Raw genomic sequence first — 17128 nt, forward strand, 5'->3', positions numbered from 1 at the left:
AGTCATTGCAGCCCTTCCTCCCTGAGTGTGAAACCTCTTGGAAGACCCAGGTGTGTTGGGACCACTGCTCCCTAATGTGCAGGATGGGGGGTGGGGAGAAGGAGGATGGGGACTTCGGGCAGAGGTTCATGATGGGGCAGAGGCTCTGGAAGGACTGGGGGAGCTTGCACACACATGCACACATGTGAGCACACATGGATTGTGCACATGTCTGCGAATGCATGTGGTATTTGTCACTTGGGTCATAGGTATGGTCTCCAGGGAGTTGACAGAGGCCGGAGATCCTCAGACCACAGAGGGCACTGAAAATAACACTGATCTTCATCCCCTGCACCCCGACCGCTCCTGCCAACACCCAGGTGGCTCCTGCAGAGAAGTAGGTATATATTCACAAGTGTGCATGTACTCATGGGGGACATGGTCCTCACAGCAACTCCTAATGCACAGGGGAGTCAAGCTCTGCATCTGATACATAGTAAGCACTCAATCAGGACATGTCTGTCTGATTTGACCACTATACATGCATGTCTATGCATGCATGTGCCCCTGCTAGATTACACACACCAGGAGGGTAGGAACTCTGTTTCTTTACTGTTATATGCTTGGCACAGAGTAGATGCTCAATAAATATTTGTTCATATGCAAGTGTACTTATGTGACAGTGTGTATGTACTTGCACATGTGTGAACTTGGGTGACTGGGGCGTTGCACGCTTTCTATGCAGGCACTAGCACAGGGATATGCATGCCTGAGTGTGAATGTGCTTGGAGAATGTGTGTGAGTGGGCGGGGCAAGTCTTCGTTGCCCACGTGACCATATGCAATAAATCTCACGCGATGAGGAAATCTATGTCTATGGGCTTGGCTTGTATGTGCACACAGGTGTATGAGCAAGGGTGTGATTTCATGTGCACACATGTGTACATGAGCTGTGTTCACATGTACACAGGGGGCTTGTGTGGACATTTGTGAAAAAAGTTAAGGTATGGTGGTCAATAGCTCAGCTCTGGAGCCAAACCATCAAGATTTGAATTTCAGTTTCATTTTTTTCCTGTTTGTATAGCCGTGGACAAGCTACTTAAAGTCCTTTTGCCTCAGTTTTTTAATCTGTGAGGTGGGGATAATACTACATAAGATCCTAGCACCTGGCTCAGAGTGTGTGCCAGTCCTGCCACTTGTGCTGCTTCGGTTAGTGTGCTGCACAAGCCTGCGTACACACATCTGTGTCCCCCGCCCCTAACGTGCCCCCCAGCCCAGCCCTGGAGAGACAAAGACCCTATCTGCTGGGTACCAGAATTTGCATGTGGGCTGCAGGGAAGTGGTCAGGCTTCTCTGCTCTAAGATGGCTGGCAGCCTGATGGGGATGGGGAAGAGCCTGTGGGAAGCTGTCTCGACTCTGAACTGGGGCATGTGTGCCTGTGTGGGAAGCTGTCCTGCCTCCCCACTCACCAAGGAGAACCTGCTCTTTCCTGCGTTGCCTGGCTCCACCCTCCCAGCCTGCAGAGATCAGTCTTCCCAGGCCAGCTCACTGGGCTCTGAGGAGGCAGAGATGAGACAATGGGTGCGGAGCTCACTCCAAGGAGCAGGCAGTCCCAGAATGTGTCTGCACTGAGTCCATTCGGGGGTGTTTCTGAGTGTGCCCATCAGAGACCCCTTAGGCCAGATTCAGCCACAAAGGGCCACAAAATGAACGGAGCCAGGTGCTTTGAGGGGACTAAAAAGAGCTATAATGCTCAGGAAGAACACAGTACACCTCAGAAGGCATCAGAGAAGACTAGCACCCACCAGGGTAATATGGGAGGGGAAGGCCTCTTGTCGCTCCATCCCAGGCCCTGGGAGGACCTGGAGGACAGGAAGCGGCCCCTGAAGCTAATTCAGTGTTTGTTCATCCACCCGAGTCACCCACATCACATTTCTTGAGTCCCTACACTGTTCCAGGCCCTGGGGATACAAGGCAGGTCCCCACTTGCGTGGAACTTGAGGTCAGGCATGTGAACATCAACAGTGCGGGATGGTCATGACAGGACGAGGGAACTGTGGGCCAAGAGGCGGCACAACTCACCCAGATTTGGGGCCTCAGAGAAAGCTCCCTGCAGGAAGAACATCTCTGTCGAAACCGGAAGGCCCAGAACTCGTTTTCCAGGAGATGGCAGGGGAAGAGCGTGCCAGGTAGAGGGCTCAGCATGTGCAAATGTCCGGAGGAAGCAACCCGCCCTGCTGGGGCACTTATGAGAGATGGGTGAGGTGCAAGGTGATACCGGAGGGAGAAGCAGAGCCATGTGAGCCATGCCTCGTCATTGGCAGAGGCCAGCCTGACTTGGGACTGGCAGCGGTGAGTCTGAAGAGGGGTGGAGAGGGGCTGAGTGTGGAGAGGAATGTCTTGGAATACTCGTTCAATCGCTAAACAAATATACAGTGAGCACTTGGTACCTGCCAGGAACTGCCTTAGGGGCTGGGAGTTCTGCAATGAACGGAACAGAACAGATAAGTCCCTCCTTTAATGAAGCTGCGCTGTGCGGGACAGATGGCCAAGAGTTGTGTGCGCAGCACGCTGTCACGTTGGGTGGCGCTGAGCGTGGTACAGAGCAGGTCACCAGGTGAGGGACCGGAGTAGGGAGGGCTGCTCTAGGAAGGGGTCAGGGAAGGCCTCGCTGAGGAGGGGACAGTGTGAGCATGGGCTTGAATGAAATTATCGAAGAGGTGAGGAGAAAGAAGGCATTCCTGGCGGAGGGAGCGGCCAGTGCAAAGGCCCTGAGAAGGGAACGGTGTGACAGAGGAGCGGCAGGGAGGGCTGCGGGCCTGGAGCAGAGAGGGCAAGTGGGCAGGAAGGAGCCGAGGCCTGAGCTGGCGGGAGCAGCGGGGAGGGACCGCCGGCCACACACAGTAAGGACTTGGGATTTACTCAACAAATGACTGGAAGGCTTCGGAGGGCTCGCAACGTGGAAGTGATGCGATCTGATCTTTGCATTAAAATGTGTTTGCGTTAAATGTTCTGTATGAAACTGCAGTGAGCACAGTGGTGTTTTTGGAGGCACAAAGGTAGCGGCGGGAAGACCAGGGTGCTGGTGGCCTGGGGCGGGTTGGTGGCTGTGGCTGTGGATTCTGGGTGCATTTTGAAGGTAGAACTGGCAGGGCCTCCCGACGGGTGGGTTTAGGGTGGTGACAGAAGACTGCCCTGTGAATAGTAGAATATTGACTATTGAGTAGCGTACTGGGCCTGTACCCACCGGATGCCAGCAGAACCTCTTCCCAGATGTGAAGACCAATGACGTCCACTGCAGGGGACCCCAGATTTGCTGTTGTGGTGGGAGGAGCACTAGACCCACAGTCCTTCTGGTAACATCTCAGTGAGAACCCCAGCCTTTAGAGCTGTGGGGCCCTGCCTGGGCAAAGCCCTGCCTCTCTTGAGCCACTGCGTCCCCACCCGCCAAACGGGGCTGGGAAGGCCCGCACAGATAGGGCAGCGACGGGCAATGAGATCGCTGTGCTTTGCACAGCCTAGACTCAACAAACACGTTACGCTTTCTGTCACCAGCGCTGGGGTTGAGAAACCCGCCTCCCCCAACTTGCAGGGCCTTCTCAGAGACCACCCATGGCCCTTGGGAGCCCCTCTCTGAAGGGGAAGTGAGCCTGCACCAAGGTGGCAGCGGGCAGCAGGCAGCTGTGGTGACAGTCTTCCTCATTACAGAGGCTGGTTCCTGGAAAACTGCACTTGACCTCCTGTGGCTTTTATTGTCCTTTTGAAACAGCCCAGGCATCTAGGCCCTGCTCCTTCTCTGAAGAGGGTCTCTGAGGGCCCGGCGTGGCCCCAGCCCACTGCCCTGCAGTGGGGTCCCGGTCCCGTTCCTCAGCAGGAAGACTCCTCTGGGCCCCAGCACCACTGTCCCCTGCAGTCTATGGCTCACCACTTCCCTCTTGCCCTTGGGGCCTCCTGCACCCGGTCTGCCCACGCCAGGGTCCTCAGTTCCCGAACAGGTGGCGCAGTCACGCCTCCTGTCTCTGGATTACCGACAACCCGACTGGGGCTCTGATGATCCGCTCCAGGGTACACTTCCTTCCTCTTTCAGTCTGTTTTTATCTTGATTATTTTTCTTTTTTTACTTTCTTCTATGTTTATCTTGCCACTTTTTTCCTAACTTATTTAAAATTAGATTTCTCTGTACCATATCAGATTTTTTTATTGTTTGTGCTATTACAGTTGTCCCAGTTTCTTCCCCTTTGCCTCCCCCCCTCAAGCCTACCCCCCATTCCCACAGTCAATCCCCACACGATTGTCCATGTCCATGGGTGATGCATGTATATTCTTTGTTTATTCCCTTCCCCTTCTTTCAACCAGTCTCCACCTCCCCCCTCTCTTACAGCTGTCAGTCTATCCCATTTTTCTGTGTCTCTGATTCTATTTTGCCCTTTAGTTTGTTTTGGTCATTAGATTCCAGTTATAAGTGAGATCATTTAGTATTTGTCTTTCATTGACTGGCTTATTTCACTTAGCGTAATAGTCTCCAGTCCATCCATACTGTTGCAAAAGGTAAGAATTCCTTCCTTTTTTACTGCTGTGTAGTATTCCATTGTATACATGTACCACAGTTTTTTTATCTACTCACTTACTGATGGGCACTTAGGCTGTTTCCAGATCTTGGCTCTTGTAAATAACATTGCTATGAACATAGGGGTGCATATATTCTTTTGACTTGGTGTTTCAGGATTCTTTGGATATATTCCCAGAAGTGGAATCACTGGATCAAAAGGCAGTTCCATTTTTAGTTTTTTGAGGAAATTCCATACTGTTTTCCATAGTGGCTGCACCAGTCTGCATTCCCACCAATAGTGTACCAGGGTTCCCTTTTCTCCATATCCTCACCAGCACTTGTTGTTTATTGGGTTATTAATAATAGCCATTTTGGCAGTTGTGAGGTGGTATCTCATTGTAGTTTTTATTTGCATCTCTTTGATGGCTAGTGATGTTGAACATTTTTTCATATGCCTATGAACCCTCTATATGTTCTTCTTAGAGAAGTGTCTATTCAGGTCCTTTGCCCATTTCTTAATTGGATTGTTTGTCTTCCTGGTGTTGAATCACATGAGTTCTTTATCTATTTTGGAGATCAGAGCCTTGTCAGATGTATCATTAGCAAGTATGTTTTCCCATATGGTTGGTTCCCTTTTTATTTTGCTGATGGTTTCTTTAGTTGTGCAGAGCTTTTTAGTTTGATGCAGTCCCATTTGTTTATTTTTTCCTTTGTTTCCCTTGCCCCAGGAGATATATCGGCACAAATATTGTTACATGAGATATCTGAAATTTTACTGCCTATGTTTTCCTTTAGGATTTTTATGGTATTGTGACTTATATTTAAGTCTTTTATCCGTTTTGAGTTTATCATAGTGTGTGGTATAAGTTGGTGATCCAGTTTCCTGTTTTCTTTTTTTGCAAGTACTAATCCAGTTCTTCCAACACCATTTATTAAAGAGGCAGTCTTTACCACATTGTATGCTTCTATCTTTTCATCCTTCCAAGTCTAGTTCACATGACTCCTCCTCTATGAAGTCTTCCCTGGCCACCGAGTCCACACCCCTGCAGGCACTAGCAGTTGCCTCCTTTCTGCTCCTGCAGTGCTTTGCACAGACCATTACTGTCATGCTTTTAGGCACACAGTAATGTATTTGTCAAGACTCTTTCAGTTTCAAGTGGAAGAAAACTGATCCAAACCAGCCGAGCACAAAAAGGAACTACTGTCTAGTTTCACTAAAAGGTCTGGCTTGCAGGCACAGCTGGATCAAGGGGTCCTGGTTCCTGATGACTCAGTTCATCTCTGGGTTCATTTCCTAAATGCTGACTCCATTCTGAAGCAAGTTTCCCATGTGGTCACAAGACATCTACTGTAACTGCAGAGAGCACACATTTTCTGCTCCAAGTCTGCAGTCTTGGCCCCAGTTGTTCCATCAAAAGTTTCACAGGGTCTCATTGGTTCTGACTGGGTCACATACTCTGACTGGAGCAGTTAATACGGCCTGGGATACATGGTGGATTGGCTTAGGACAGGGCCGTGGGCTCCTCTGGGAAAGAAACTGAGCATAAATAAGGGGTGATATCCCAGGAAAAAATCAGGATACAATTACCAGAGAAGACCAAATCAGTGCTGGAAAGCCCCTCCCACCCAAAAGCCACTCCTATACTCACCACATGCCACCATCCCAAGTGTTTCGCTTTGACTCCTGTGTGTCCCTTCCCTAAAGGACCTGAGACCTTTGACAATGAAGAGGTCTGTTCTATTAACTGACCAAAAAAAAAAAAAAAAAAAAAAAAAAAGGAGGCCAGAGAGAGGGAGGGGACGAGCAACTGCTCTTCGACACTAATTGACCAGCCATCTAGACCTTGGAGGCTGGCACCGTGAGGCCAGGCTGGGCTTTGGTCCCTGGATCCCCTACAGGAAGCTGGTGGAGGTGCCCGATTAGCAGTAACTCTCTGTCTTAGTCTGCTTTGGCTGCTATCACAAAATACCACAGACTGGGTGACTTAAATACAAGACATTTATTTCTCACAGTTCTTGCAGCTAGGAAGGCCAAGATCAAGGTGCTGGCCAATTCAGTTCCTGCGAGGACCTACTTTTCTGCTTGCAGAGGGCCGCTTTCTTGCTATACATTCACATAGCTTTTCCAATCCTTAATCACTTGCTAGGGGCCCCATCTCCATATCCAGACACGCTGGGGATTAGGGCTTCAATATACAGAATATGGACGTACATGAACGTTCAGTCTATAACATTCTCCTTCCAGGGAAGCCCTTCCACATCTTTCCAAAATTCAGAGACACACAGACACTCAGCATAAAAGGAGACTTCATAGCCCTGTGGTCCAACCACACACTCAATCAACCTAATCATTTACCCACATGAACAGGTGGCCAGCCTTGGTTTGCATACCACTAGCGACAGGAAGCTCACCATTTACCCCAGTGTGGCAGCTCTGCCTGCCCTGCTCTGCGCCTAAAGGTCGGCTCTCACGGCCCCCACTCTCAATCCTCTCTTCTTCAAGCTGAGTACTTCTGCCCTCTCATGGCTTTCAGACTCTTTTCACACCTCCCCACCCCCACCTTCTTGGTCGCCTCTGCTGAATATACTCCATCCAGTTGGCCAATGTTCTTGAAATTCAGACCAGAACTGGACATAGACGGCAGGTGTGGCCACTGCAGCAGGGACACCTCCCTTGTTCTGGGCACCATACCTCGATTAATGCAGTCTCCAGAAGCTTCAAGTTTCTTGAGGCTGTAACACACTTTGACTTTGGAAAAAGTCCCCAAGCACATGTTTCTTCAGTGGTTCTAGTCCTCATGCAGGTGAAATGGACTGTTTGACCCAAAACAAAGGACATTGCATTCGTCCTTGGTTAATGTCTTTGGAAGAACCCCTACTCACATTTCTATAGGCTTTTTAACATTCTGTGTTCATGTATTGGCACAAAAATTATCCAGATACAACATGGCGTCTAGACATGGTCATACTTTGTACACTTAGTTTAATGTTTCTTTTGCTCTTCACTCCCAAAGACGCTCGGCCTTCCTCCTGTGTTCAGCACCGCCGCGAGGGCACTTCTGTTTTCCAAGCCCCTGCTCTAAACACAGAGCATTCAGATCTCACTAAAAACATTTCAGAACCATGAAGGCCACTCCACTGCACCGTGACCCCCACTGTGCATTTGCTCTGCCTAGGCCGCCCCGCATTCTGGAGAAACTCCCCTCCTAGTGGTCTGGGTCTTGGACTGAATTGTGTACGTCACAGCATCACAGGTGAGGCAGAAGACAGACCTTTTTCCACCTATTTTGGCCCATCTTGCAAAAGTTGTTGCTGGACCAGAGAGGTAACAGGATGGATGAGAGCAAAGAAGTTGGCTTCTCCTGCCTCCTTACAACCCAGAGCACGGAGGTTCATCCTCCACAACCTGAAGCTTCTTGACCGCGCTGTATTCATGTTGAGGGGACCAACTAGGCCATTCTGCTATCAGCAAATGCTTAAGACAAGTTGTGAGTTAAGTCAAAACCCGTATTTCTAAAGTTATAGATCTTCTGTTCCCCAAGATCAATGGCATGATATTACTGTGTTTCCTGTCCTGGGATCTACAGATTTTTAATGTCTTTCCTCTCTACTGTGCCCTCTCCATAGCAAGCTGAGGCTTTGTGACCTTCCTTCTAAAAAACTTTCCAACATGGAAATAACTTTATTGTTTCCTCTAGATTCTAGAAGTAATACATCACTTAAAAATCAATACAGAAAAGTACCAAAAAAATTTTTTTTTAAAGTTTCTATCACCCAGAAATAGTGCTAGACCTGACTCGTGTCTAAAACAGGGATATTAAAAAAAGGGTTGTGATAGTTTAGCAGAGTGTCTTCTAGATGGTAAGTTTCTTAAAAATGCAAACAACTTTGTCATTTTTGTTACTAATGATTGTATTATTCAGGGTTCTGTTTTTCTGGAGAACCATGACTAATACAGATAAATCTGTCTTGGCCTGCGCAGGCTGTCATAACGAAATACCATAGACTGGGGGTTTAAATCACAGAAATTAATTTTCTTACAGTTGTGGAGGCTGGAAGTCTGAGGTCAAGGTAGCAACATGGTCGTTTGCTGGGGAGGGCTGTCCTCCTGGCTTGCAGGTAGCCGCCTTCTTGCTGTGTCCTCACATGGTGGAGAGAGGGGAGAGAGGAGAGAGAAAGAGAATGGGCAAGCTCTGGGGTCTCTTCCTCTTTTTAGAAAGCCGAAGTCTTATCAGATTAGGGTCCCACCCTTATGACATTATTTAATTTTTATTACCTCCTAAAGACCCTATATCTAGATACACTCACATTGAGTGATAGGGATTCAACAAATGAATTTGGATGGGGGCCACAATTCAGTCCATGACAATAATATTAGTACATATAGTGGCTTTCATCTTTGTGCATCATGACCCCACATCCCCACCTCTTTCTCTTTGTAATAACCACAGAGATGACTTGGCAGTTACCCACTAAGAGGCTTCCCTCCCTCTGGCCACCGTGATGGGTCCAGGGATGTACGTGTTGCTCAGGTTGAGCCATCTTGACCTCAGACTGGTGCCTAGACTGGCTTAGGGTTCACTTCCAGCCCATGCAAATGATTCCCAGGATTTTTCTAGCAGGAGTTTATGGGATCCATTCCTTTCTACTCTGACTGCAGAGCTGGTGAGTTGGGAGTCTAGGTTTTCCAGATGCTGCACAGAGAAAGCCCAAGGGCAGCAGGAGAGGGTGCAGCTGGTGCACAGGCACTGGGGAACTAAGGGCTCCTCTTAGCATTCTGAGCTCTGACGGGATTCCCAAACAGTTCCATCTTTTCTGAGTTTTGGCTACCTGGCACAATAAAGTCTCATTTTTGCTAAGCTTGCTTGACTTGGTTTTCTTCAATGGAAACAGAAATGATAATGAGCACTGAGTAATAAAATTTGTTTTACTTTATTCTTTGGGATATTACAGAGATTGTTAACTGCCTATCCCATATCAGTTTTATCCTTCTTCCTCAGTAATAGATCCTGACGGCCATCTATCCATCAGTTAGGATTCTATCTGCATCTACATCTACCTCCACATCTACACCTACATCCATATCTAAATCTGTGTCTGTATTAGTTCAGTTGCCTATAACAGAAACCCAGGTTGACAGTGGCTTAAATAAGGGAGGTTGCTCTCCCATGTCATAATGTGGAGGGAGGTGTCTAGGGATGCACAGTGCTCCACAAGGTCACCTGGGGACCCAGGTTCCTTCTAGCTCACTGCTCTGCCATCCCTAAGATATTGCACTGGCCAACTTTGTCAAGATGGCCACCACCATGCCCATGTTCCAGGCAGCAGGAGAATGGAAAGGGGGAGAGTGGGAGGTTATACTCCCTCCCTTTATTTATTTATTTATTTGTCTATCTATTTATTATTTTTTAGTGGCTTTAAACAACCATTTTCTCATGCTCATGGATTCTGTGGGTCAGACATTTGGACAGGACATAGCAGAGATGGTTTGTCTCTTCTCCATGGTGTCTGGGACCTCAGCTGGGAGGATTTGAAGACCGGGGTGACCTAACTAACAGCTGGGAGCTGGAATCATCTGATGGCTTGTTCACCTGCATGTCTGGCAGCTGGGTTGGGGTGGCTTGAAGACAAGAAGAGCTGACCAGAGAATCTAGACAACTTTTCTGTACAGCTTGGCTTTCTCACAACATGGCCGCCTTAGACTTCATGCATGGCAACTCAGGACTCGCAGCAAAAGGGTCTCAGTACTCTTTTATTTATTTATTTTAGATTTTGTTCATTTACTTTTAGAGAGAGGGGAAGGGAGAGAGCAAGAGAGGGAGAGAAATATTGATGTGTGAGAGAAATATCAGTCGGTTGTCTCTTACACCCCCCCAACCAGGGATCTGACCTGCAACCCAGACGCATACTCTGATTAGGAATTGAACTGATGACCTTTTGGTTCTCAGGCTGGCATTCAATCCACTGAGCCATACCAGCCAGGGCTCAGTACTGCTTTATTTTTTAAAACTTTTAAAAATTTTGAAGTATAAGGCATCTCAGTAGAAAGGTATCATTCTGAAATAGTACATGGCACTTCCACTCCCATAACCCAATTTTCTCTTGACATCTATTTCTATTTATATACAAATTAATTACCCTTTTTTAATATCTGCAGAGTGTTCCATTTTATGAATTTTTTTCTTTTTTAATTATATTTTATTTTATTAATATGCTATTACAGTTGTTCTAATATTTTTTTCCCCTTTGCCCTACTCTGCCCAGTATCTCCCTTCTCTCCAGCAATCCCCCTCCCTTAGTTCATGTGCATGGGTCATGCATATAAAAATTATTAATTCAACACTCTTTATCTAGTTCATTTCAATTTTGTCAGTATTTTTATATTTGTCTGGCATAACTTGCTTCATCAGTTTGGGTATATAAAAAAGTCCCTTTTTCTTTTTGGTAGTCAAGCCCCTTGTGTAGTTAGAGTTGCATTCAGATGTAATAAGAGAAAGCAAGCACAGTGACTAAAACACTTAAGGGTTTATTCTCCTACGTAATGCGAAACAAACCTGGAGGCAAGTAGCTGCTGACATTGGTTCATAACCTATAATTTCAGGGCCAGGCTCCCTGTGATAACTCTTGGTCTTTCCTTTTGGTTTCAAATGGCTGCTTCAGTTCCAGGCATTACATCTACACTTTAGGCAAGAGAAAAAAGGGAGAGGAAGAGTAGAAGGGCCAAAGAGTGTGTGCAGACACTCCATCTGAACACTCCCATCACTAGGTGCAGGGGAGGCTGGGAAGCGATCTGTCAGCTGGGCATGTTGATGTCCAGAATTACACCATGGTTCTGACATGAGGAAGAAAGGCAGAATGGGAGCTAGGAGACAACTAGTGGCCATTGTCATTTGCCCTGTAGCAGATGTTGGAGCCTCGCCCTCATCCTCTCACCGAGGCAGCCTTACTGCAAATACTTGCACCTCTCTGCCTGAGAGCTTATTTTTGGCTGCAAGTGCACACAATTAGGCAGCTGGAAGTGCCAGAGTTATGCCCCTGGAAGCAGCCTTCCACGAAGGGCAGGGAATCTTAGTGAAGAAATACCCCAGTTTCCTTGTTTCTCTCCTGGGACAATTTGGAAGAATGTTCTATACTGTCTCTCAGAAGTCCTCAGTGGATTAAACTCTAGTTGTTCACAGCAGTAACCTGTCCTCTCAAACACCTTTACTGTCTTCCTTCCCTACCACATCTCACTCCCCCACGATCCTACAAGTGTTTTCTGGGATCACCTCCCAAATCCACTACTTGCACTGGAATCTGTCTTAGATATTGCTTCTAGAGGAACAAAGGCACCCATATGCCTCAAATAGCAATCAATATGCTCAATGGCTAAGGGTTCTGATCAGCTTACCACACAGCTCCATTTTTGGAAGAGATTTACAAAAGTCTATGACATTCTTATCATCTGCCTGAATTAGTATCAGAATCTCATGCAAACCAAGGTGAGTTTTTACAACCAAATAATTATATCCTCCTCCCACAGTGTTATTTATAACTCAGGATCTTATTTATTAGTTTTTACTTTATATTAAGTCATTGCTCTTGAAATAAACCTACTGTCTCAGGGTAACTGAGTGTAAAGGGGATTTCCAGTCTCAGCCAACATGTGTACAATGCAACCCTCATGCCATGACCATTTGGAGATCACTTTCCTTTGTGGTTAGTCAGTCCCAGTGATACCCCTCCTGTCTGCCCTCAGCAGACCATCTGATCCATCAGAGAAGCCCCATGATTTTGGGCCTTATAAGGGAATGAACGAGGAAGGGGTGGTCTGAGAGAAAAATTTAAAGATCTAAATAAATGGACATATAATCCATGTCCATGGATTGAAAGATGGCAATATTTTTAAGATGGCAAATTTCCCTAAATTGATCAATAGATTCAATACCGTCCTTGTCAAAATCATAGCAGATATTTTTTTTGCAGAAATTAACAAGCTAATCCTAAAATTTATATGGAAATGAAAAGATAGCCTAATAACCAATAAAAATAAGCTAAACAATAAGACAAAATAGATAGTCCAGAAATATAAAGACATTTATAGTCAATTTTCAAAATATGTCAAGGTAATTCAAAGGGAAGGAAAATCTTTTCAACATATCATGCTAGGACAATTGGATATCCACATGCAAAAGGATACACCAAAATTAACTAAAAATGAATCATCATTCTAAATGTAAGAACTAAAATAATATAACTTTTAGAAGAAATCATAAAAAAAACTTTTCCTACCTTGGGTTAGGCAAAAAACATTCTTAGATATGGCACTAAGAATGTAATCCACAAAAGAAACAAATTGTAAATTGGACTTCAAAAAAATTTTAAATGTTTATTTCTCATAAACACCATTAAATACCACCAAGAAAACATGGCAGATTAGGGAACTCTAAGACTTAATCAGTCCTTCCACTGAAGGAACCATTAAGTGGCAAAAACTGTCAGAATAAATTATTTTTGTATATGTTATTGATTATGTTGTTACAGTAGTTCCAATTTCTCATGCATATAAGTTCTTTGGCTTCACCTTTTCCTAAATTATTCTTAACTTCCCCCTGTCTATTTTGTACCAACCAATTATGCTTCTTAATCCCTGCACCATTTCCCCATTTCTCCCCCTTCCCCCTCCCAGCTGATAATCCTCCAAATGATCCCCATACCCATGAATCTGCTTCTATTCTGATTTGCTTAGTTGGATTTTGTTTGTATTTTTTGATTCAATTGTTGATAGCTGTGAGTTTGTTGTCATTTTAGTGTTCATAGTTTTAATCTCCTTTTTCTTAAGTAAGTCTCTTTAACATTTTATATAATAATGGCACAGTGATAATGAACTCTTTTAACTTTACCTTGTCTGGGAAGCACTTCATCTGCCTTTCCATTCTAAATGATAGCTTTACTGGATAGAGTAGTTTTGGTTGTAGGTCCTTGCCTTTCATCACATTGAATATCTCTTGCCAATCCCTTCTTGCCTGTAGTTTTTTTTGAGATATCAGCTGACAATCTTATAGGCACCCATTTGTAGGTAACTCTCTGCTTTTCTCTAGCTACTTTTAAGATTCTCTCTTTATCTTTCACCTTTGGCGTTTTAATTATGATGTGTCTTGGTGTGGTCCTGTTTGGGCCCAGCTTGTTTGGGACTCTCCGTGCTTCCTGGTCTTATATGTCTATTTCCTTTGCCAAATTTGGGAACTTTTCCTTCATCATTTTTTTCACATAAGCTTTCAATTTCTTGCTCTTCCTCTTTTTCTTCTGGGACCCCTATGATTCGGATGTTGGCATGTTTAAAGTTGTCCCAGAGGTTCCTAAGTCTCTCATTTTTTTCAGTTCTTGTTTCCTCATTCTGTACTGGTTGACTGTTTTTTTCTTCCTTATGTTTCTAATCATTGGTTTGAATCCCGATTTCCTTCCCTTCACCATTGGTTTTGTGTGAATTTTCCTTTGATTCACTTAGCATAGCCTTAACTTCCTCCCTTATGCGTTTGCTGTACTTAAGCATATCTGCCAAGTCTGTGAGCATCTTTATCACCAGTGTTTTGAACTCTGCATCTCTTGTCCGTTAGGTTGGCTATCTCCTCATTGTTTAGTTCTCCCACTGGAACCTTGTTTCATTCCCCCTTTTGGGCCATACTTCTCTGTCTCCTCATCTTGACAGGCTCCTGTGTTTGTTTGTCTCTGTGTCTTAGGTAGAGCTATCACTCCTGTTACATTGTAAGAGGCGGAGCCTTAGGGATTCATCAGTACAGGGGACCCATTTCACCATGTTGTGGCGCTGTGTGTTGGGGAGGGGTCTGAGAGGGAACAATGCAACTTGCCCAGCACTCGCCCCTTTTCCAGGCACTTCTCCCACTTCTGTATGGGACTGGAATCTCTCTAGCTGTTGCCCTGGTCATCGTTCCCAAAGTGGATGGGTCTGCAGACATTTTAGGACCATGGGGGCCCTTTAAACAAGCAGACTCTGCTGAGAGGCTGGCAGTTACTTCCTCCGCCCCTAACCCCACTGGTTTGCATAGTCAGAAGCAATGAGGCTCTATTTTCCTTGGTGCTGGAACTGTGAGCTTTGTGGCCTGGTCTGGGGCTGGAAACACTCCCCAGGTGTCCCTCCCGACTTCTTAAAATGTGTGACTGCGCTTTCCACTGACCTGCTGCTGCTGCATCTGCTGCTACAACCACACCACATCTTTTTCTCCCTGGTTCCGCCCCTCCTACCTGTCTGGATGAGTATTTCTTCTTTATATCTTTGTTTGTTGGACTTCCATGCAGCTCGATTTTCTGAAACTTCTGGTTGTCTCTAGTTTTGAAGTAGTTGTATTGCTTTTTAGTTGTGGAGGGAGATGCAGCGAGTCTGTCTATGCCTCCATCTTGCCAGAAGTCAGAATAAATTTTTTTTGAAGTTTGGAATCTAGACAAAACTTACAGCAAACAGGAGAGTGCTAATTGGATAAAGAGACTGATAATCTTTGGTAAGAAATGTTGTGACACTTTTGCTTACTTGCCTGCCATCTCCCATTCCCCAGCTTAGTGTTGGAAGTGGGAACAGTAGTCTTGGTGTGACTTGTCAGTACTAGAAAGGGCAATAAAGAACTAGCTTTCAACAAACTGTGGTTGTGCAGTATGGTCTATCTTGTACTTCCTGAGATTCAGGAGCTCACCTTTATTTTGCTGCCCTTGAAACTCTCTCAGGGCTGGAGCAACTTCCTAGGCAGTGTCTGTTGAAAGAATTTATAGCCATATATATCCAACTGGGAAAGGGATGATGAACAGGGTAAGCAGCAGACAGACCCAAAAGCCTGGGAAGGAGGAGGCTGAGGAGGATGGTTCAGGGCTTTCACAGTCTCCCACATATACCAGAGAACCTGAAGTGTAATGCATATGCCCAGGACTGAATGCATGAACTGAAAAGATCCGAGAGATTCCTCTTTGGGCTCTGCACAAGCAAGTAAAAGCTCATTTGAAAACTAACATAGAGTTGTGGTAAGTTTAGCTAAGCATTAAAGAAGTATCTCAAAGAACAAGAATAAGGAGGAAGGGAAGGAGAAGGAAAAAGAGGAAGAGAAAGAAGAAGGAGGAGGAGGAGGAGGAAGAAGAGGAAAAGGAGGAGGAGAAGGAGAAGGAGAAGGAGAAGGAAAAGAATCCCAACTCAAAGGCAATCTACAAAAACTGAGAAGACATATTCTGTTTTGTATTGTTTTTCTTTTTGTCTCCAGGTATTTAAGGAAATTTCAGTCAGATCACTGGCTGACTGCTGGAACAGAGACCTCAGTGAACATGCATGACATGGAATATACTATTAGCAAAAATAGGTTGAAAATGTCACTAAACAAAAGGATGACTGCAGCCCACAACAAACAATAAAGCAAGCCATATTGAGGCACAAAAGTGGGGAGAATCTGATTTTCAGAGTTCTCACATTATAATATTCAAAATATCCAGTTTTCAACAAAAGTTTATAAAGCCTACAAAGAAATAGGAAAACTTGGCCCATTCATGGAGGGCTGGGGAAATAAACAGAAATGGTCCCTGGGGAAGTTTAGACATTGCAGTTACTAGACAAAGTGTTAAAATCAGTTGTCTTAAATATGCTCTAAGAGTTAAAGAAAACCATGGGTGGAAAAGTAAGAGAAACTAGAATAATATATAAACAAATAGAAACTAGCAATAAAAATATATAAATTATAAAAGGGAACCAAATAGAAATTCTGGAGCCAAAAATTATAATACTGAAATGAGAAAATTTCAAGAAGGTATCAACATCAGATTTAAAGCAGGCAGAAGAAATAATCAGTGACTTAAAGATAAGCAAATTGAAATTATCCACTTTGAGGTTCACTAAAAAAAAAGAGTGAAGCCCTGGCCAGTGTGGCTCAATTGGTTGGAGTGTTGTCGCATGGACTGAAAGGTTGTAGATCTGATTCCAGTGAGGTCACATACCTAGTTTATGGGTTTGATCCCTTGTCAGGGCATGTGCGAGAAGGCAACCAATTGATGTTTCTCTCCGGCATCAATGTTTCCCTCTCTTTCTGTCTCTCCCTTCCTTGCTCTCTAAAAGCAATGAAAAAATGCCCTTGGATGAGGGTAAAAAAAAGTGAAGAAAAATAAACAGAGCCTAGGGACTTAATGGGATGCCATTGAGTATATCAACATTTTAAGTTTCAGAAGGAGAAGAGAGAAAGGGCCATTAAGAATATTTGAAGAAATATTTGAAGAAATAATGGACAAAACTCCCCAAATTTAATGAAATGTATGAATCTAAACAAATACCATATTTTTCACACTATAAGACACACCTGACCATAAGACACACCTAGGTTCAGAGGAGGAAAACAAGAAAAAATATTCTGACCCCAATGGTGTACTAAAATATTTAATAAAATATAACAGAATAATATTTCAACCATGTAAAGTGAACAGCAGTCAGCAGAGGTACTAAGAACTATCATCACTGTCATTAACAAAGGAGGAGAGACTTTAAGGTTCTCTGGGAACCCCAAGAACTCATCATCTCTAGTGTCAGAATTGACGGGGGCCTTTAATAACAGGCATTGAGGGAGTTAAGAGGTATCACTA

This window comes from Furipterus horrens, unplaced genomic scaffold (genome assembly GCF_987537825.1).
Source record: "Furipterus horrens unplaced genomic scaffold, mFurHor1.1.pri manual_scaffold_5, whole genome shotgun sequence".
In the NCBI taxonomy this organism is placed as follows: Eukaryota; Metazoa; Chordata; class Mammalia; order Chiroptera; family Furipteridae; genus Furipterus; species Furipterus horrens.